The following is a 23,625-nucleotide window of genomic DNA, read 5'->3' on the forward strand; positions in this document are numbered from 1 at the left end:
AAATAAAAGCGACCAAGTCCTTATCAAAGTGCTGAACTGTTCTCTGAATGCCACAGGGTCAAAACACTTCCAACAACTCACTGCCAGCAGACCTATGAGGTATACAAACGACAATGAATCTGAATCAGTATCTGTATAGGGAGACAAGTGTGCCATTCAAATGTTACCTGTAAGGTAAATTAAAACAATGAAAATTTCCTTTTAACTTTACAGATTGATATCACTTACCCTTACTAGTCTATCCATTCATACCCTACATCACCACCAACCACTACCACCACAGTGAGAAAAGAGGAGATTAATTTTGCTTGGGGTAGATGAAGAAGTCAAAGTAACCTTTGGTTCAGTTACCAAGTGGTGGTGTTGAAATTCAAGCACGTTTGAACAAATTCCTAAGGAAATTTTTAAAGTTCAGTTTTGGCCTATATTTGAAAGTTGAAGTGGTTAAAATAACATCAAAGTAGAATATTCCTGTAATTTACCTTTTACAGGTAAAAATTATTCCACAACTCCACATTAAGACGCATTTACTGTAATAGGATATGAGAAGACACCAAGACCATTCCTTGGGACTACAAATTACATGGCTATTGTTTTAGATTTCTGGGGACGGTTTCTTTCAAATACCCACAGGTACATCTGAATCTGTCAGACCAAGCTCCTCACTTCTGATTCTGCACATGGTCATCACAGCTCTGGCACCCTCTTAAAAATCTGCCTCTGGCTGCTCCTCCCATTCCGCACTCTCGTATGCTTATTAACAGGTTCACAATGGGGGTGGGGGATGGGGTGTGTGTGAAAGGTTAAAATGAAAGAGAAGGGCAGTCCAGAAGTGGAGAAAAGTAACTGAAGGTTAGGTCTGAGACTAATGGCACGCAGGGGCAGAATATGGCAGCCCTGCACCTCCTGGAGTCAGCCACCACCAGTCCCGTGTATGCTGGGGAGGACCTGAGGAGGAACACGGCGCACTGACACAAAAGTGTGATACCAGAAGTCAACAAATCAAGAAAAATACTGAGTATTAATTAGTAATAGAGTGTGACTAGTATATAAAGCGATGACAGCAGTGGGGAAATGTTTGTTTTCCATACTCCTGAAGCACATTGTTTAGAAAAAGAAATCAAAACCCTTCGACACTTAAACTGTACAACATAAAGATGCCAGTAACTTCAGAGAAATATTATAGCTATCATTCCCACTTACCTATCTTTCTCCAAATTTTGTATAATTAATCATGGTGAGAGATCAAAATGAGAGCATATTTGCTACCAGTGGTCTCCTAATACATAGAGTGGGAGACGAATGTTTTCAGAATTTGTCACGATTGATACTGACTACAACTATTTATTACCTACCCTTGTCCTTAAACAGTGTCTGCACTCTGAAACGTCAACCTTTTCTCAAATTAAACAGGGAGACAAAAACCTATGTAATGATTGTAGTAACCTATTACTGAAAGACACAGTCAACACATCATGAAACGTTAAAATCCTGAAACAGACTGTTTACTTTCAGTGATATCTGTTTCACAGATAATTATGCTGTTTTAAAATAACAAGCAGTTAGGCGACATGTTACAATAGCCTCGCTGTCTTAGGAAAACCTCCAATACTATATCCCACTATTGACAAAAAACTGGTTTTAAGCGTTTCATTTGTTATTTTTCAAAACATACTGCTACACAAAGCCTGGAAGAAAATGCAGAATCAAGAATATCTAAAGGAATCTGTACGTTTGTCTTCTGGGAAACATTTATTCGTTTTTCTGTGGCCATGCATGCATTTATAGTAAAGAAGAAGCGCCACAGTTACAGAATTAGCAAGAGCTGGGGGCCACATTCTAGACCAAATACTTACCAGCTAAGCAACTGTCACACATTACTTAAATTCCCTGATCTTTAGTTTTATTTATTTATCAAGACTGAGATATTCTTATATCATAGTCATGTAAGTGAAAAAGCCTTTAACAATTCCTTTATTCTTGAGTGCTTAAAAAAAATCCTTCCCCTTTAACCGGTGTCCATCCTACGTTGTCCCAATGATCTAGTTCAGTGCCTTGGGTATTTTCTGAGTCAAAATACGTGAACTTCACCCAGGCTTGGCACAATGGTTCCCTCCTAAATCCCTCCACTCTTAACAGCCACTGCAGCTCCTGTTCCCAAGTCTGTCCTCTCTGCCTCATTCCTCTTGGGGGAGGCACAGTCACTTACAATTACAGCAGTTCAGTAACATTCACAATGTTCTAGGCATAAAAAGACAGAGCAAGGGGTGCAACCACAGAGCAAAATTTATCAAACACACTGAAGAACAACTTAAAAATTCTCCTAAAGGAATCCCTACCCACTAAAAACAGATTCTATGAACTACACAACAGCCATATGAGCAAAAGAATGCTCCTGTTCCTCAAAATTCACCCAAATCATCACCCATAAAAGGTCTCTGATTTTATATCAGTAAGAATATAATACGTAATAAGCCATAGTAAGATAGGCAAACTTCTGTCCAAGGAAGTCGTATTTATTTTTCACAAGAAGAAAATAAGAGGTTTTTATAATCAAGAACTTAATATTGCCCGGGCACGGTGGCTCACGCCTGTAATCCTAGCACTCTGGGAGGCCACGGTGGGCAGATTGCTCGAGTTCAGGAGTTCGAAAACAGTCTGAGCAAGAGTGAGACCCCATGAGTCTCACTCTTTCTCAAGAGTGAGAAAGACTCCTGGGGAGGGGGGGGAAAGAGTGAGAAAGAAATTAATTGGCCAACTAATATATATAGAAAAAAATTAGCTGGGCATGGTAGCGCATGTCTGTAGTCCCAGCTACTTGGGAGGCTGAGGCAGCAGGATTGCTTGAACCCAGGAGTTTGAGGTTGCTGTAAGCTAGGCCGATGCCATGGCACTCACTCTAGCCTGGGCAAAAAAGCGAGACTCTGTCTCAAAAAAAAAAAAAAAAAAAAAAAAAAAAAGCTTGTACCAAAGATCTCTTTGTTTCATATGGTAATGTACTAACTGTAATAATGTTCTATTAGTTGTTTCCTACAAAAGATGTAAAGATAAAAGTGAGACTAATTAGTTACTTCAGACTTAGATGCTTCTATTGTCAGATATGTTCCTGTTATTTGCTTTCCTAGTCCTGAATTAGATTACAATCTCCTCAATCTTTTTTGGTTTTCTTTGGAGACAGCGTCTCGCTCTGTTGTCCCAGGTAGACTTCAGTGGTGTCATCATAGCTCACTGCAACTTCAAACTCCTGGACTCAAGTGATCCTCCTGCCTCAGCTTCCCAAGTAGCAGGGACTACAAAGCACACACTGCCACGCCTGGCTAATTTTTCTATTTTCTGTAGAGATGGGCTCTTGATCTTGCTCAAGCTGGTCTCGAACTCCTAACCTCAAGCAATCCTCCTGCCTTGGCCTTTCAAAGTGCTAGGATTACAGGCATGAGCTGCCACGCCCGGCCCCATTACCAATTTTTAAATTTCATTTGTAATGTTCAGCTACTGGACTTGTGTCTAGCTTTCATTTCTTTATATACGTCCATGGCTATAACTTACTCTCTTACTATTTCTGCATTTGCACTTAAATCTAACATCTTATTTCTTTTTTTACTTCATTGGGTGTTTAGTCTTGTTGGAAATGTTCTACTTATCCTTTTCTCTTAATTTTCTGTTAACTTATTCATTAAGTCTCAATTTTTTCTTAACCTTGCATCTATATATGTTATTCCTCTTTTTTTTTTTTTTTTTTTTTTTGAGACAGAGTCTCGCTTTGTTGCCCAGGCTAGAGTGAGTGCCGTGGCATCAGCCTAGCTCACAGCAACCTCAAGCAATCCTGCTGCCTCAGCCTCCCAAGTAGCTGGGACTATAGGCATGCGCCACCATGCCCGGCTAATTTTTTCTATATATATTAGTTGGCCAATTAATTTCTTTTTATTTATAGTAGAGACGGTGTCTCACTCTTGCTCAGGCTGGTTTCGAACTCCCGACCTCCAGCTATCTGCCCACCTCAGCCTCCCAGAGTGCTAGGATTATAGGCGTGAGCGAGCCACTGTGCCCAGCCTCCTCTTATTTTTTTAATTCTCTGCCTTCTCCTTCCCTCCCCCTGTCTACTTCTGCTACATTTTTCTTTTTGGTAAAATTTGTTACCAATAATGGCCAGTAAAAATGATCTGGATCTTATTCCTTCCTGATTTATCAGAACTTTATACTAATGATCATTCCCTCTTGTTCTTTTTCCTCTCATTTAAACCTGTTGATCTCTCCCATCTTAAAAATAAAGAAAAAAATAGATTATCTCAAAAAATCCCTTCTACTGCCACTCTTTTCAAGAGCCATCTGTACCTACTGTTCCTATCCCCTTGTTGTCTACTCATTCCTCAGCACATTTTTATCTTTCTGCATTCCACCACTCCACTAAAATTGCTCTGACTAAAAGGCACCAATAACCTCCACGCTGCTAAATCCTAGACCACTCTCTGTCCTCCAAACTGACCTGCTGGGCTGAACACTCTCCTCTCCGTGCTCCTGGCTTACCTCCTCCATAGCCTTAAATGCCTGCCTTATGGTATTGATGGTTCCCTTTTCTGTTACTGGAACAATGATGCTTACTAACGTCTTTTGCCAAGCAGCCTTTTTTTAAGAAACTGTTTTTCATTTTCTACTTACATGAGTCCAGTTTCCAATACACACAGCTAAATCAGGTCAACAGCACGCTGAGAATCAGGAGAGGACTATGGAAACCGCACACAGGGGAGAGGTCCATTCCAAGTAAAAACCCTGGCATTGCCTGTGATGAGGAAACCAGAACTCTTGGATGTTTAACTGATTACAAGGAAGGAGGCATGGACAGGAGTGTCCGTCATAGGTTTATGGCAAAAATCGCTCTAATATAGTTTATCTGTTTCCGGGCTATTCTGCTCCATCTCCAGGCAGGGCTGTAGGACCACCTTGGAGTTTGAAGTGAACTCTCAGTTGGCCACCAGCATCTGCTTATTTTTAACAACAAAGCAAACCCAGAAACCTTATTATTTCAGGCACCTACAGATCACTTTCATGTTAGCATATGCTTTAAATCAGCGATCTCCAACCTTTTTGGCACAAGGAACTGGTTTCATTGAAGACAATTTTTCCACAGATGAGGTAGGAGAATGGTTTTGGGATGACTCAAGCGCATCTCATTTACTGTGCAGTCAAACCTCTCTGCTAATGACGCTCTGTATTTGCAGGCGCTCCCCAGCACCAGCGTCACCGCCTCAGCTCCACCTCAGATCATCAGGCATTAGGTTCTCACGAGGAGCCACAACCTAGATCCCTCTCGTGTGCAGTTTGCAGTAGGGTTCACGCTCCTGAGGATCTACTGCTGCCACTGATCTGACAGGAGGTGGAGCTCAGGCGGTGATGCGAGTGATGGGGAGCGGCTGTGAACACAGAGGAAGCTTCACTGGCTCAGCTGCCACTCATCTCCTGCTGTGCAGCTTTAAATGGCACCTATGTGGGGTGAGGGGAGACAGATGACCGAAGATAAGCCACATAGGAGTGAAGAACATAAATTACACACGTGAAGGGCTGGCTTTTTCTGTTTCCCACTGGATATGAATAAGGAAACAAGTGACTACACTTGTTGCTGGCAGTCACCTTAGGATAAAGGGGAGAATCACCCTAGGGTACAACTGAACCTATAGACAGCAAAGAGAGGAGACTGAGAGGAACCAGATCCCTGTGAACACTGCCACGACCCTGAGTCCTTAACCCGAAACGCGGCTCTCCCTCTCAATTTCCCACTCTGAGACAGTATAAATTTCCTCATTATTACTAAGCAATCTCACAGAGGGATTTTGTTACCCAGAGCACTCATTTTTTCTGAGTCAAGCAGACACTGCCTAGATTAGAGGATTATCCCTGCTGACTGGCTCTTGATTTGTCAGGATCCACATTTAACAATCCAAGCCCACCAAAAAGGCCAAAACTAAGAGGAAAGCTTCTTTGGAAAGTCCTTTGACACATGGAGGAGGCACAGCGCCAATCCTTTTCCTCCACAAGAGGGAAGTGCCAGCTATTTGGGAAAGGAGAGCTTCACAGGAAGAATAACATCTAGAGCAAGGGTTCCTGACAAGGCTCTGGGGACAAAATTCAGGGGTTAGTGAAATTTAGATGAGGGGAAACCGTCTTCATTTCTGCTAAACTCTAATTTAAATCTAGCTCTTTCTTTACAAATATAGACAACAAAGTACCCGTAACTCTGTAAATAACAGCAATCACATTACAGTAACTACAGATACTACAAAATGCTGGTAAAGTTATTAGACCTGCCACTAGATCTTGCTACTCAATATGTTGATAAAGCACACATATTACCATGTCACAAATATTTGAAATATTTTAATACTTTGATACTGCTTTTTCAGTATATTTGCTTTCCTTTAATCTTATTTCCCTTTGCACTGACCACTATTCTGAGAGGCAGCCCACACTTTTAAACAGTTCAAAGAAACAAATTCTTTCCTTTTTGTATAGAATTTTTAAGAAAGTAACAAAATATCTTCTGTGCACCTAGAGTGCTGGATGCATCAATCAGCATAACAGGAAGGTTGTACAATGGCTGAACTGTCAGCAAGTCCGACTGTCAGCAGCCATCCATCACCCTTTGTCTCCTGTACTTAGTGTACATCTCAAATGGATTTTGATTATTTTTCACATCCTTAGAACACAAATATATCTGCTAGATATTCTCCATGACATGATAAAAAGCATCTTAAGAGTAAGTTTAAATGATGGCTAATACAAATCACTTTGCATGAAAAGTTATGTCAAAAATAATTTCTATTAAAACAGATACAACAAATACTTCATGTAAGTGAGATGTATAAATCAAAGTAACTAAAAAGTATAGCTCAGCCCTCATACAAATTTGGTATCATTGTACAACAGTGTTAATTATTGAGTCCACATCACTCCCTATCCCATGAAGGACTGCAATATTAAGTGTAGCTCTTCCTGAGCTCCCTTTTCTCTAGGCTTCATTCATCATGTTCCCTCGGCCCCATGCCACCTCTCTGACTATTCTTCCTATTCTTTTCCATTTGCTAGCCCCTTATCTGGAGGTGTTCACCAAGGTTCTGTCCTAGGCCCTCTTTTCCTGGTGGGCAATATCACCCACTCCCATGGCTTCAACTACCACCTGCATGTAGACAATATCTAAATGTAAATCTCTCTTGAGCTTTGCTATTTATCAATCACCTGCCTGCTAGATATTTCTCCATGAATACTCAGCACCTCAAAGTTATTATCTTCCCCTCAAATGTGACCTTCTTCTCATGTTGAATTCCTGACTAACAGTGTCATCAACTACCTAGACACACAAGACTGAAATATCTGCTGAAAAACGAGGAAGTGGCGATAAAGAGACTCTGTTCAGTCAATAGAGCATTCTGTGTTCTTGGATGCCACTAGGCTCCCACCAAGACATGGCAAAACCACTAATTGTACCTCAGCCTGCCAATGCACATAGGGATGCAAGGACACCTTCAAGGATCCAGAGTGTTACCTGAGGACATTATTAATCCTTGGGCAGAAAAGTAAAGGATGTGGGAGAACCCCTGTTTTATTTAATCACTTCTTACTTTCAGTACTAGTGACTCTGACATAATGACAGTATTGACAAAGATCAGGCTATGTGGACCATAATTCAAAATACAAGTATGATAAGCTAGGAACCACGTGGCCCACACTAACAGGGAAGAAGACATTTGTCCAGGGGTTGCCTGACCAGCAAGCAAAGGACTTTAAGCTAAATTGCTTAAAGGAGGGAGGAGGTAAGGGAACTTTAGGGGATGGGAGGAGGTTCATGAAATCAGTCTCTATGGGGGACAACAGGAGGATAAAAAAGGCTAGAAGAGATTATCACATGAGAAAAATGTGAACAGGAGGTTTAAAGTGTTCATAATCTAAGATGAGCATAGACCAATAAATAAGAAAAAAGTTAAGTTTACTTAAATATATAAAATAATCAATGACACTTGAAGCAGGTCTCAAGATCAGCCTATAATGATGGAAAAGTATACTCTTTACTACTATTCTAAGGGGAAAAAGGAGAAGCAGATTATTTTATGTCATGATCATGTGTCCTTCAAGAAAACAAGTAAACAGAAGCACTCAAGAACATGTCTGAGAGACAGAAAAGGGAAATGAGACTTTGAGGATGCAATATACCAAGGTCAACTGGCCAAACGGATCAAATATGAAACTTCTTAATAGAGAGAGATCACTGATAGGCATTCTAGCTATCTGCAAAACTACAGAAATCTCACTCAGCTAAACGCAGGGTGTCTCACTTGCTTCCCAGTTCATTTCATCGCCCTGGGAGAATGGCCAGGCAGAACTGTCTGGAAGCTCATGCAGACCCAGGATAAAGTGACCCGTAACTTGGAAGAAAGCAACACAGCATTTTACAGTTTACAAAACCCAGGGCAAAGAAAGCTGGGTAATTACAAATCATCTTGGTAAGAAAGAAAATGAGACATTACATAAAGAAACCAGCAGGAATGCACAGGATGAATTAAACCTGATGGAGGACTCATAGGAAAGCTGAAAAGGCAAAGAAAGGCAAGATAACAGGACAGACTTATGAAATTTTTTCAAAAATTAAAACGCTTAGAAAGAGCTGAAGGTTGCCCATGATGACAGGAACAAGCAAAGGGGCTCTTGCCTCCTTTCCAAAAGCTTGTTCTTTTTTTTAAAGTATATTCACAGCAAGAAGAATAGGAAAGAAATAGGTCTACTACTCAGGGCCAACTTAACAACGGATGAAAATGTTTCTCGAGACTGTGCTGCACTTCCTCTCTCCCACAGAGAATCACCTCAGAACTGAAACAGTCAGAGGGAGGCTGAAGGACACTGAAAATGGGTGTAGAGACTGTGAAAAAGCAAATACTCTCTCAGAAGAGATTCTTCCGCTACACAACCTCACTTCCACTCAGTGAAACTGCTGTCTGAATCTTGTGCATTCAGGCTGGTTTCTTCAAGTAATCTCCATTTTCTTTCCCATTAAGATGATTTGTAATCACCCAGCTTTCTTTGCCCTGGGATTTACAAACTTTAAAATGTTACTTACAGCTGCTTTCTTCTGAATTTCTGGTCACTTTCACTTTGTATCACTAAATGGAAAGAATTCTTTCCAGCCCTCAGCATACCATCCCCCCAGCAGATGACCATTTAACTTAGAGATGATACACATTTCTTCAGCCTCCTCCCCTCTCCCTTCTTGGCCTTCTTGGATAGCCATTGGTCCCAGGACCCTGTGCTAAAAAGACTATTTTTTTCTCCATTAAGTCGTCTCAGCACCCGAAGTCAACTGCCCATAAACATAAGAGTTTACTTCTGGATCTCAGTTATATATTCTATTGATTCCAGGCCAGTACCACACTATCTTGTTGTAAGTTTAAAATCAGGAAATATAAATTCTCTAATTTTATTATTTTTTTCCCCAAGACTGTCTTGACTATTTTGGATTTCTTATACTTCCATATGATTTTAGGATCACCAAGTCAATCTCTGCAAAAAGCCTGCTGGTATTTTCGAAGGGTTGTTTGCATCTGTAGGTCAATGTGGAGAGTACTGCCGCCTTAAAACCAGTCTTTGGACCCAAGAACATGGAACGTCTCTCCATTTATTTAGATTTTCTTTAACTTCTTATAACAACATTTTATAGTTTTTAGTGCCAATGGCATTTTAAATTATATTTTTAAAAATTTATTTTCTAATTGTTCCTTGCATATAGAAGTACAACTGACTTTTTTTTTTGTTTTGGTGTATTGATCTTTTATCTATGCATTTTCCTAAATTTACTTGAACTTCTTAAAAATTACTCTGCTGGTACTGGTAATAAGAAATCAAGCTTTACTGGCATTTCATCAAGGACTAACACTGGCTGCTTTCCTCAATCCATTTCAGGTGGCTGTGTGTCACACATGGCACACGAGGTGTCCTGAATGAAGAGTGGTGGCCTCCAACATGAAGGGGAAGGCAGTGACTCCCTCACTCCTATTTGTCTTCAGCACATTGCAAAGTGGCATATACCACAGGTATATACCACAGGCATATAATATACCACACCAGCCCACTCTAAATGTCTCCCTTTCAATGGACAAATGCCTTTTTAAAAAATCCCAGCAAAGTTAAAAAAACAAACAAACAAACAAACTGGCAGAGCTAATACATCTACTCCTATACAAGCTCTCTTTAGCTACCATAAAGGTTTTTAAAAAATCAGATTTGGAAAATAAAGCCAAAAAACAAGAAATTAACATGAACACTATTAGAAATATGTAGATTCATTATAGCTGTTATTAATTATTAATCTAAGTGTTAGGTCCTAAGTACTAGCTTATGTCAAAAACCCCAACAGTGTGTGCATAACATTTTTAAGTATCATGTATACACTGGGGCTACATACACATGCACAATAGAAAAAGTCTGTGTCCTACTGCAGAGAATGGGCTAGAGGGAAGCCACAGTAGACACAGCAGAGCCAGTTAGGAAGCCACATCTAGGTGACAAACTAAAGAAGGATGCCATAAATGTGGAGAGAAATGAACACATTTCAGATTAACAGGATCTGGCAATTAATAAGACAAGGGAGTAGAGGTGTAAAAAGGGAGACACCTCGGTTTCTAGGTAGAGGTGATGTTACTGACTGAAACAACAAACACTGGAGGAGGAACAGATTTTCAGAGGAAAGATAATGAACTGCCTTGGACATGGTGGACTGGAAAGAAGACTGACAGGGAAAGACAATTCCACTCTTAAGTATATACCCAATAAAACATGTATATGTGTGTACCAAAAGACATGTACAATGATGCTTATAACTGCATTATTTGGGCTGGGTGCAGAGGCTCACACCTGTAATCCTAGCACTCTGGGAGGCTGAGGCGGGAGGGGCACTTGAGGTGAGGAGTTGGAGACTAGCCTGAGCAAGAGTGAGACCTCCGTCTCTACCAAAAATAGAAAAAATTAACCAGGCATGGTGGTGCACACCTACAATCCCAGCTACTCGAGAGGCTGAAGCAGGAGGATTGCTTGAGCCCAGGAGTTGGAGGACGCTGTGAGCTATGATCACTCCACTACATTCTACCCAGAGTGACAGAACAAGAAACTGTCTCAAAAACAAAACAAAACAAAACAAAACCCACAAAAAACCCTGCATTATTTGTAACTACGGAACAGCAGCCAACCCATATGTCCATTAAGAGTAGAACGCCTAAATTATGACATATTCATATAGCAGATCACTGACAAAATTATCACTACATGCAGTAACATGAACTTATCTCATTACTATGATGTAAGCAAAAAAATTAGTCACAAGAATGCAAAAGAATGCATACCATCATTCCATGTATACTGTGATAAAGTCTTCATCCATGGTTCCTGTCAAAGAGCTCCTAAAACCCTTGTAATTTCCTGGATGATACAGGTGAGAGGAACATCTTTTGTTATTCATAATAAGCGCCGTTCAACCAAACCTAAGTTTAAGCCAATGGAGGATGGGGGCTGCTTGTCAAAGAAACCAACCTGTGATTAGAGGGTCAGAACTTTCAGCCCAATCTCCAACACCCAACATTTGGAGAGGGGAGAGGGGGTAGAGATTGAGCCAATAACCAATGGTAGGTGATTTAATCAACTGTGCCTATGTAATGAGGCTTCCATAAAAACTCTAAACAACAGCGTTAGGGGAGCTTTGGTTGGTAAACACACCTCTGTGGGAGAGGGACAGCACACCCTAACTCCACAGGGACAGAAGCTCTTAATCTCAGGAGCTTACCCTCTGCACCTCTTCATCTGGCTGTTCATTTGTATCTTACACAATATCTTTTACAATAACTCAGGGATAGTATTTTCCTGAGTTCTGTCAGCTATCATAGCAAATTTTCAAATGGCTGAGGAGGTTGTAGGAAGCCCTGGGCTCACAACTTGCAACAGGTGTCTGAAGTGGAGGGGCAGTTTTGTGAGACTGAGTCTTTAACCTATGGGGTCTGTGCTAACTCCAGGTAGTGTCAGAGTTGAATTAAGTTGTAGGACATCTACTTGGTGTCTGTAGAGAACTGGAAAACTGCTTGGTATTGAAAACCCATGCATTTGGTGTCAAAAGTGTTGTGAATAAAGACACATTTCCTTTACATACTGAGTTAAGAAACAGGCATAATCTATGGTGTTCAAAGTGAGGATAGTATTTCCTTTGGGGTGAGAAGGGGAGGGAGGCAGGAAGGGGACACAATGGGACTCTATGGAGCTGGTAATGCTCTATTCCTTTTTTTTTCTTTTTGAGACACAGTCTCACCATGTTGCCCGGGGTAGAGTGCCGTGGACTCAACCTAGCTCATAGCAACCTCAAACTCCTAGGCTCAAACAATCCTTCTGCCTCAGCCTCCCGAGTAGCTGGGACTACAGGCATGCATCACCATGCCCGGCTAATATTAGATAGATAGATAGATAGATAGATAGATAGATAGATAGATAGATAGATAGATAGATAGATAGATAGACAGACAGACAGACAGACAGACAGACATAGTTTGTTTAGTTGTCCAGCTAATTTCCTTCCTTCCTTCCTTCCTTCCTTCCTTCCTTCCTTCCTTCCTTCCTTCCTTCCTTCCTTCCTTCCTTCCTTCCTTCTTTCTTTCTTTCTTTCTTTCTTTGTAAAGACGGGGTCTCACTCTTGCTCAGGCTGGTCTCGAACTCCTGAGCTCAAGTGATCTGCCCACCTTGGCCTCCCAGAGTGCTAGCTAGGGATTACAGGTGTGAGCCACCACGCTTGGCCTGCTCTATTCCTTGACCAGGCTCATGGTAATGTCAGTGTGCTCACTCTGCTAATCCATCAAGCTGTGGACTTTGTGTATCTTCCGGCATGTGTTATAGCTAGTAAAAATGTTTGTTAATTTAAAAAAAATCTAGTCGTCTCATTCCCCAGCTTAAAACCCTTCAATAGTATTCCGACACATGCTGTAACATGGATGAATCTAAGGACATTACTCTAAGTGAAAGAAGCCAGTCACAAATGGACAAATATCCTATGATCCCACCTGTAGGAGGTACCTACAGTTGTCAAATGTGGAGAGACAGAAAGTGGAAGGGTGGCTTGGTCCAGGGGCTTCGGGAAGAGGGGGGAATGGAGACTCGTTTAATGGGTGTGACTTTCAGTTTTGCAGGAAGAAGAGAGTCCTGGAGACTGGTTGCACAACAGTGTGAATGTACTCAACACCACTGAACTGTACATACACTTAAAAATGGTTAAGATGGTAAATTTCATATTACATGTATTTTACTGCAATTAAAAATTTAAAAAACCTCCCTTCCAAGAGTTTTCCATTCCTCTTAGTATAATGTCTGAAACCCCAACATAGCCTAGAAAGAATCAATGGATCCTTTCAACCCTACTGTACACCACTCTCCCCCTCATTCTCTAACTCTCTCCAGTTCCTCAAGCACATCAAGTTTTTTGTACCTTTTGGGTAGCCTAGAAAGAATCAATGGATCCTTTCAACCTTACTGTACACCACTCTCCCCCTCATTCTCTAACTCTCTCCAGTTCCTCAAGCACATCAAGTTTTTTGTACCTTTTGGCCTTCATATATGTTCCCTTGGCCTGGAGTGCCTCCCTTTCTGTCTCTCTTAATATTTGCTCATGTTTCAGTCTCAGTTCAAACATCATTTCTTCAGAGAAGTTTTGACCATCCTAGTCACTTACCCCACTGATGCCCTCGGCATCCTGATGCTTTCCCCAAGGACTATTATTAATTGCTTGTATTATCTGTTTAATGTCTGTTTCCCCCACTAGACAGTATACAGATGCTGACTCACCTAACCTCCCCCACCAGAAAGCATGCAGGAACTTCTTGTCCTGCCTGGCACACAGTAGGTGCTTAATAGTTTGATGAATGAATACTTGAAGAAATACTGGCCCACATGAATTAGGATTTCTGATCCAGATGAATTAATCTAGTGACAAAGGAGAAACTGCATCACTGACAGTGACCTTTGAGGAGTCACAGAAAAGGAAATGTTATAAAACTAACCTGTTTAAGTCACACTCCAACATTTACAAAAGAGCAAAGGTGAACTGTGCCAACAAGGGAGCCACTGCGATACAGCTAATCCTTAGCCACATTTCAGAAATGATTATTCAAGGAATACTTTGTGGACACTGTGAAGAGAAAGCTGTGATGACCAGGTGCTAGCACAGGTTTGCTATGTATAGTAGGCAAACTAACAACTCCCTCAAAGATGTCCATCCCTAATCCCTAGGACCTGTGACTGCGTGAGGTTACACAGCAACGGGTAATTAAGGTTGTAGATTAAAGTAAGGTGGATAATAGGCTGATCTTATAAGCGTATATCCTGGACTACCTAGGTGGGCCCAATGTTGCCATAAGAGTCTTTTAAATGTGGACAAGAGAAACATAAGGTTGAAAAGAGAGATCTGAAGATCAAGGGCCATGGGCCAGGGAACGAAGGCAGCTTCTATAAGCTGAAAAAGGCAAGGAAATGAAGCCTACCTTAGAGCCTCTGAGAGCAATGCAGTTTTGCAACACCTTAATTTTGGCCCACTGAAACTCATTTTGAACTTCTGACCTCCAGAATTGTAAAAAAAAATTAAATCTATGTTGTTTTAAGCCACCTAGTTTGTGGTCATTTGTGGCAACAGGAAATTAACAGACTATGGGTAAGCTATGAAAGATTCATTTATTTTCCTTTCCTGCCCTGGCTCCTGGCCTAGCCAAGAAGGAACAGAGTAAGTATCTTTATGTTTTCTCCACCAAAGCATTTGATTAGTCCTTTATGATATCACAAGACAAAGAAATGCAGGCTAAATGCCAAGTCAATAAAGTGAATTAGAAAACTCTGTGGAACGCCCAACTCCCAAGAGTGCTGATTAATAGAACAACATCAGTCATCTTAGGTTTTTAGTAGCACACTACAAAGGTCTATTAATTCACTTTTCAGTACTTTTATAAATAACTCAGAGCAGGGGTTCTTAATTTTGGGTCCTTGGACCACTTGGGGCTTCAAGAGGCAACTGAACTTCCTAAACCTTATTAAAAGTTTTGTGCATACCTATATAAATATGTATTTTCTGCAGAAAGGACCACAGCTTTCAAAGTCATAAAGGGGATCTTTAACCCCAGAAGGTTAAGAACCACTAACTGAAATAAAGATATAGAAAGTATGTTCACGACATTCACCAATGACACAAGGTGCTCCAAAGAGTAAAGACTGTGGATGACAAATTGGGATTCAAAAAATATCCTGAGGCCGGGCGTGGTGGCTCACGCCTGTAATCCTAGCACTCTGGGAGGCCGAGGGGGGCGGATTGCTCAAGGTCAGGAGTTCGAAACCACCCTGAGCAAGAGCGAGACCCCCGTCTCTACTATAAATAGAAAGAAATTAATTGGCCAACTAATATATATAGAAAAAATTACCCGGGCATGGTGGCGCATGCCTGTAGTCCCAGCTACTCGGGAGGCTGAGGCAGGAGGATTGCTTGAGCCCAGGAGTTAGTTTGAGGTTGCTGTGAGCTAGGCTGACGCCACGGCACTCACTCTAGCCTGGGCAACAAAGCGAGACTCTGTCTCAAAAAAAAAAAAAAAAATATCCTGAAAGGCTGAATGAACAGGTTGAATCTAGCAAAGATAAAGTTACACAGCTTAGGAACAGCCTTTATGAAAAAAAAGACACTGAAGATTTAATCAACAGCAAGCTCAGTATGAGTCAGTGATTGGGAAGACCAAAATAACTTATATGACTTTAGGCATATGTCCAGAAAGACGGATAAAAGTAGTTCCACTCTGTTTTGCACTGGCAAAATGAAACCTGCAATACTGTATTCACTTTTGGTTTTCCTTTTATATTAGTTCCCCATAGCTGCCATAACAAATTACCACAAACTTGGTGGCTTCAAACAACAATCTTTCTTATTGTCTCACAGTTCTGGAGGCCACAAGTCCAAAAACCAAGGTGTTGGCTGGACTGGTTGCTTCTGGTTCGAGGGAGAAACCAAGCCTCTCCCCTAGTTTCTGATAGTTGCTGGGTATCCCTGGTGCTCCCTGGTTGTGGCAGAATAATCCTAATCTCTGTCTACCTCCTTCTTCCCATGATCTTCTTCTCTGTGTCTCTCTACATCTTTTTCTTTTCTTATAAGGACACTAGTCATTGGATTTAGGGCCCACTTGAAACTTGTAAGATCTCATCTTGATCCTTAACTAATTATATCTGAAAAGATTCTATTTCTAAATAAGGTCACATTCTTGAGGTTGTAGGTGGTCGTGAATTTTTGTGGGACACCATTCAAACCTATTTTAGTCCCTTCAGGCTAAAATATCTTAGATTGGGTAATATATAAACAACAGAAATTTATTTCTCATAGTTCTAGAGGCTGGGAAGTCCAAGATCAAGGCTCCAGCAGATGCGGTGTCTGGTAGGGGTCCACTTCCTTGTTCACAGATGCCGCCTCACTGTGCCCTCACATGGAGGAAAAGTGCAAACACACTCCTTCCCTTCAGCCTCTTTTATAAGGGCACTAATCCCATTCATGAGGGCTCTACCCTCACCACCTAATCCTCTCCTAAGGACCCCACCTCTTAATACTACCCCATTGGTGATTAAGTTCCAACATATGAATTTGGTGGGGATATCAACATTCAGGTCACAGCAACACCCAACACCCTTTAAGAGGGATATTAATAGACAAATGCATTCTGAGGTTTAAGATACCATTTTACTAAGAATGGTCAAAAGAAAATAGGGATATGAAGCCTAAAGGTTACAGGACTTGAGTCAGATTCGAAATTAATGATGGTCTTAAATACCTGAACCAATTTTGTTTTTCAGATGAAAAACACTAACATTCAGTTTTCCAGAGACGAATGTGGTAGACTCCTGTTGCTCCATTTGTTAAAGCTGTACAATCATCTGACAGGAATGCTGAAGCCTCAGATGAGAGGCTAAACTTATAGATCACTGACGACCCTTAAGTTCTAAGATTCTGTAAGTCCCCTCCCATGTCTCTGTCCCTTTAACAGACCATTATACATAAGAACTTTTGTAAATCTCCACTAATACTGCAAACAAAGTGTAGGGGAGAAGGAGGTGGAGGTGGGTGGAATCCTAGCCAGAAGGTACATACTGTAAAGAAATCTTAGAAGCCCAAGAACTGAAAGAATGTTAGACGGTTTCAAGTGAGCAAGGGTGAGACAGCTGGAGAGAGGGAGGGAGGTTGTAGGTGGAGCTAGACCAAGCAGTGAGCACCCTCCGATGTCCATTTTCAGGGTGATAGGAAGCCACTAAAGGGGTTTCAGCAAGGAATGACAGGCCCAGAAGAACCTCAAGATCATTTTGGCTGCCCTAAGGAGAAAAGATTGACAGAAGTTAAGAGAAAAAGCAGAGACCAAGAATGAGTAGGAAAGGATAGTTGCCTGGATAAGGTGGCAGCTGTGAAAACGGCAAGACACAATACACTCTAAAGGCAAGTTGTAGAGGACGGCTTAGATGTGGAATGCAAGGAAAAGCAGCAAAGGATGACTCCTGAGTCTGTTTAAATAACAAGCAATGTCACTTCCTAAGATGGGAAAGATTGAGGAGCAGCTGTGTAGACTGGGAGGTGAAAAAAGGAATCAGAGATCCATTCGGGGCTTATCAATTTAGAGATGTCCTTGAGTCATTTAAGTAAAGATACCAAGTAGGCAGATGGATGTATGAATCTAGAGCTCAGAGGAGACGGCTAGGCCAAAAATAAAGGTACAGGAAGAGGTAATAGGAGGCATGTGGGGAGAAAATATATTCTCATCTCAGTGAGTTGTCTTATTTCTTTACAAGAAAACATTTTCCAATTATTGGACATATTAAGTGCCCATTTGGTTTTGTTTAAAATGTTTGATCTCAAACCTCAGTCAGCTGGGTTCTAGAATTTTGTTATAGCAACATTCAGCCCCTTAGTTACAAGAAGCATGGAGGTGAATGGTGCATGGTTCATCCGGGATGGAAAAAAAATTTTTTTTTTTTTTTGAGACAGAGTCTCGCTTTGTTGCCCAGGCTATAGTGAGTGCTGTGGCATCAGCCTAGCTCACAGCAACCTCAATCTCCTGGGCTCAAGCGATCCTACTGCCTCAGCCTCCCAAGTAGCTGGGACAACAGGCATGCACCACCATGCCCGGCTAATTTTTTGTATGTATATTTTTAGTTGGTCAATTAATTTCTTTCTATTTTTAGTAGAGACGAGGTCTCGCTGCTCAGGCTGGTTTTGAACTCCTGACCTCGAGCAATCTGCCCACCTCGGCCTCCCTGAGTGATAGGGATTACAGGCGTGAGCCACCACAGCTGGCCCGGGATGGAAATTTTGTATTTACAAAATATGGAATTTTGGCAGAATCCTAAGTTCCACAGCATGTCACTGGAGTCAGAGAAGAGCTCAGATGTTGGAAAATAAGGAACTTCTTCCAAGGAGGAAAAAAATAGCAGGTTTGCTTGTAGTGAACAAAGGGGAAAGAGTGGGAAACTTACTGTATGCATCTAGGAAAACAGCAAACTCATCCAATGGCTACGATGAAGTGCACCTGCCCCAACAATCCCACCTGTCCCTAATCCCCAGAGGCAACCACTTTCAACTGGGTTTAGTTCTTCTGGTGGCCTGCCCTCAGTTCTAAACCGGCTTATAGCCATCATTTCTTGGTTTGTTGACTTTGGACATCATCTGTGGATATATGAGGTCAAAAATCAGGATTCTGCTTACTTACTCTTTTTTTTTTTTGAGACAGAGTCTTGCTTTGTTGCCCAGGCTAGAGTGAGTGCCGTGGCAACCTCAAACTCCTGGGCTCAAGCAATCCTCCTGCCTCAGCCTCCCGAGTGCACCACCATGCCCAGCTCATTTTTTCTATATATATTAGTTGGGTTCATTTTTTCTATATATATTAGTTGGTCAATTAATTTCTTTCTATTTATAGTAGAGACAGGGTCTTACTCTTGCTCAGGCTGGTTTTGAACTCCTGACCTCGAGCAATCCGCCCGCCTCGGCCTCCCAGAGTGCTAGGATTACAGGCGTGAGCCACCACGCCCGGCCTGCTTACTTACTCTTTCTTCTCCACGTCCCCTTTCTCCTGATTTTATTATTTCATCATTTTCCTCTGTTGTTAAACCTTTTTAGTTTCTGCAACTATGGACTACCCCTTTAATCTCCCCACCCTATGAGATGAATATACTGGCTCCCTCACCTGGTCCTAACATCGCTTCTTTTTTTTTGAGACAGAGTCTCACTTTGTTGCCCGGGCTAGAGTGAGTGCTGTGGCGTCACCTAGCTCACAGCAACCTCAAACTCCTGGGCTCAAGCAATCCTGCTGCCTCAGCCTCCCGAGTAGCTGGGACTACAGGCATGCGCCACCATGCCTGGCTAATTTTTTCTATATATTTTTTTAGTTGGCCAATTAATTTCTTTCTATTTATAGTAGAGACAGGGTCTGGCTCTTGCTCAGGCTGGTTTCGAACTCCTGACCTTGAGCAATCCGCCCACCTCGGCCTTCCAGAGAGCTAGGATTACAGGCGTGAGCCACCGCGCCAGGCCCTAATATCTCTTCTTTCTCTTCCATTCCTCCACCTTTGCCATCTATGTTTGTATGTTCTCAAGGTTCCTGCTCTGTACCTAGAATTAAGTCTTCTGCACTTTAACTATGGATATTCTAAGCCAGGAAAACCAAAAACCAGTAGAAGCATTAACATCACAAGCATATACACACTACTGACAAAATAGCCAAGTCCTGCACTAGGATTCCATTTCCTTCTCTAGGATTCACAAACTGCTTGCTTCCTACTTGGACCAAGTAGTCCTGATCTAGAGTTCCTCTTTCCTTACTAGGGAAAAAAAAAATCATGCCTTTTTCAACATATCCCTAGTATCTGCCAGTTCCCTACATATCCTAAACAACGCTTGGGATTCAGTCCTTTCTCCTTGAAGCTAGCGAATAAAAAAAAAAAAAAAAAAAAAGTCAACCTGCAGAGACTTAACTTGTTCTTGGTAATCCTGTTCAGAGAACACAATTTTTTCCCCTTTTCTTTCATGAAGATTTTTCCCCCCTTTTGTAGTGAATTAAAAAAATTAGCATTTTTTTAAAAAATAGAGAAATGTCTCTCATAATCTTATCAATATAACATAACCATTTTTATTTTTGCATATTACTTTGAGTCCTTGTCCACTGTAAATAAATTTAACACAGTAAGAGTTACAATCACCTTGTTTTACTTTTGTAGCACATGTACAGCTTTCACACTGATCCCCTTTTATGGCTGTGTATCAGTTCACTGAGTGGATATATTATAATTTATTAAACCCACTTGGGAAGCAGTACAAACAAGTGGTTAAAGTGTGGGCACCAAAGTCAAACAGACCTGCAGCAAGGCTCAGCTCTGCTGAGTCCCAAAGGCCACAGAGCCAGTGAGTTACCTCGCTCTCTTTCATTCACCCAATACTAATCACTCACTCAGCACCACCCTACTATGTCCCAGGTGCCACATTAATCCCTGAATATACAAGAGTGGACACAAGATACAGAATCCCCACCCTCAGAAACAAGGAAGATATATAATTTGCAATCATGTTAAGTGCCATAACGAAAAAAGGCACTAAGTGAGACACTGGAGTGCTGTGAATTGCCCATCCAGAAAGGAAGGGTAAAGAGTGCCACCAGGGCTGTCATGAGGAGTAGGTGTGAACCACGGAAAAGACTGAGCACCATTCTTGGCACACAGTGCGTACCCAACACATATTAGCTACATTACTGTCCAGGAGAAACTGAGAGCAAAGCAAGAACTACCATCCTCTTGTAATACTCTTTCCTCTTCTTTTTTCTGTCAATATAAATCCGACATCTAGCTGAGTTCTGATCCCCTAGCTGAGTTCACTGCTAGAAGTTTGATGTGTTTTTCTTTATACCCGTTTCTGCCCTCATATTCATGTTTTCCTTATCTCTGTGAATATAATATTATTCATAAGAGCTGTCTTAACATCTTCATCTGCAATTCTGTCATTTATGTAATTTCTGAGCTTTTTTTCTGGTTATGGGTCATATTTTCCTGCTTCTTTGCATGCCTGGTAATTTTTGATTGATGCTGGTTTTGAATATTATGTTTTTAGCTAGATTTTGATGTACACCTTTAAATACTGTTGGGCTTTGTTTTAGATCAGTAGATTATAGAGTCAGTCAGATCTTTTTATGGTTTGCTTTTAAGCTTTGTTAGGAGAATCCCAGGGCTAATCTGGCATCAGTCCATGCCCTGCACATTAGAAAGTCTTTCTACTCTGATGAGCAAGAGTATTAACTATCCCAGCCTTGTGTGAACTCCAAGAATTGTTCCACCTGCCAGTTTCTCGCAGTTCTTCACCCCAGCCTCTGGCAGTTTCTTAATGAAATCTACAGATTCACGCTAAACCAAACCCTCAAGGGGACCCCTTTGTAGCAATCCAGAGCTGGCTCTTCTGTGCAACTCCCATCTCTCCAGTGTCCTGTCTTGGACACTTATGTCACCTCAGCCTCTGAACTCTGTCTCTTCAACACAGGAAGACCACCAGACTTCATTCAGGGGTTCCTCCTCCCTGCACTGCAGCCTGGAAACTGTCTCCAGGAAATAAGCTGGGGCAATGATAGGGCTCCCTTGTTTATTTCCCTTTTCTCAGGGATCATTATCCTGTGCTGCTTATTAATCGATTTCTAAAACTGCTATTTCATAAATAACTTAGCTTTTGAAGTCAATTAAGGTGGGAATGTAACCCAGAGCTGTTACTCTGTTATGAGTGGAAGCAGAAGTCCCAAGTTTGAGTTCAAATTTCACATTTTCAATGAAACCTTTTTAGACTAGTCTAAATAATTTTTTTGTTCCTCTGGTCTCTGGGTCATTTACAATTTAGCACAAAAAACAGACCCCATAGTATACTCTGTCTATTGTTGCCCTCATCCCTCTACACCTCGACTGCCATCAGTTTCAGCAGCAGACCAAGTCATACCAGATTAAAAGTAATCGCATGCTCCAGTGGCTGGCAAGTGTCAGGCACAGTTTAGATGCTTGGCTGAAACAAAGATGACATTATATCTAACTTCCAGGAGCTCACAGTTTGAGATAACCGAGGAATCAAATCCTCACCAATAGGAGACTCTTTAAAGGGAAGCTATAAATGAACATTTAGAACAAAGATCATCGAACTTTTTCTTAAAGGGACAGAGAGTAAATATTTGATTTAGGCTTGCAGGCCATGTAGGCAATTGGTACAACCAGTTAATCGCTGCTGTGGCACAAAGGCAGCTGCAGACAACATGTAAACAAGTGGGCATAGCTGTGTTCCAAGAAAACTGTTTACGATAACAAGGTGCCGGTCCCCAGGCTGTAGTAGTTTGCAGACCCCTGCTTTAGAACTAAATCCATCTATAAGATGAAAACAGCCTGCATGGACTTTTACAATAGCATGTCCTAGTTGTACTACCGAGACAAAACTGATCTCAACAATAAGACAAACCAAGTTCTCTCAGGCAGGAATTATATATAATACCTTGTGTTCTGCACACAACACAGGATTTGCATAACACAAGCACAGAGTATGTGCTTATTAAGTACTTTTTTATTTATTTCATTTGAAGTTTGAAGCTACAGGGTTCCTTTCTATGCAAAATTGCCTCAAACAGTAAACTACACTAATACGGTTTATGGGAAAGCATGAATGCCTAGTACTTGAAACATGTAAGGCTGATAAAACAAACATCAATGTTCTTGAAAAAATTAATAGTTTCATTTTGTAAATAAATCAAGATTACTATACTTAAAAGAACTAGCCCTGAGGACTATCCATTCATCCCACTGATGTGGACATGGTTGGATTTCCTCTTTTGAGACTTATGTAAACAAAGAGTTCAGAAGCACACAAAAAATAAGTTCCTTTCCTTATAGTTTCTTTTTTAAACAAAACTGTCACTACCTTGCTTAGGCAGGCACGTTATTCAACACAACTGTCTCTGAATAACTGTTTTTTTTTTTTTTTTTTGAGACAGAGTCTTGTTTTGTTGCACAGGCTAGTGTGCCATGGCGTCAGCCTAGCTCACAGCAACCTCAAACTCCTGGGCTCAAGCAATCCTCCTGCCTCAGCCTCCCGAGTAGCTGGGACTACAGGCATGCGCCACCATGCCCGGCTAATTTTTTCTATATATATATTAGTTGGCCAATTAATTTCTTTCTATTTTTATAGTAGAGACAGGGTCGTGCTCTTGCTCAGGCTGGTTCTGAACTCCTGACCTGGAGCAATCCACCCGTCTCAGCCTCCCAGAGTGCTAGGATTACCGTGCCCAGCCTGAATAACTTTTGATTATTGTCAAAATTCAAATCTATTGAGAAAAGACAAAGATTTGATATATTACAGATATTTCTAATTGTTCAAAAAGATAATCTCACACAACGCTAACAATGTTTAAATTAATGTTTTCATTGCTGTATATTATGTGCATATATATATATACACACACACACACACACATTCTCCCAGTATGACTGGTTCGAAAAGAACACCACTCTCTTTAATGGGTATATTCTGGCAGGTTTGTTTAAAAAGATTTG

At 41.2% G+C, this 23,625-nt stretch overlaps 1 protein-coding gene across 5 annotated transcripts in view; it reads right to left on the minus strand.

The window, feature by feature from the left end:
- RNF130 (ring finger protein 130) overlaps window positions 1-23,625 on the minus strand; it is a 131,166-nt gene that overhangs the window by 102,357 nt on the left and 5,184 nt on the right. The gene's annotated exons all lie outside the window — the stretch shown is intronic.

Source organism: Microcebus murinus, chromosome 17 (assembly GCF_040939455.1).
Source record: "Microcebus murinus isolate Inina chromosome 17, M.murinus_Inina_mat1.0, whole genome shotgun sequence".
Classification (NCBI taxonomy): Eukaryota; Metazoa; Chordata; class Mammalia; order Primates; family Cheirogaleidae; genus Microcebus; species Microcebus murinus.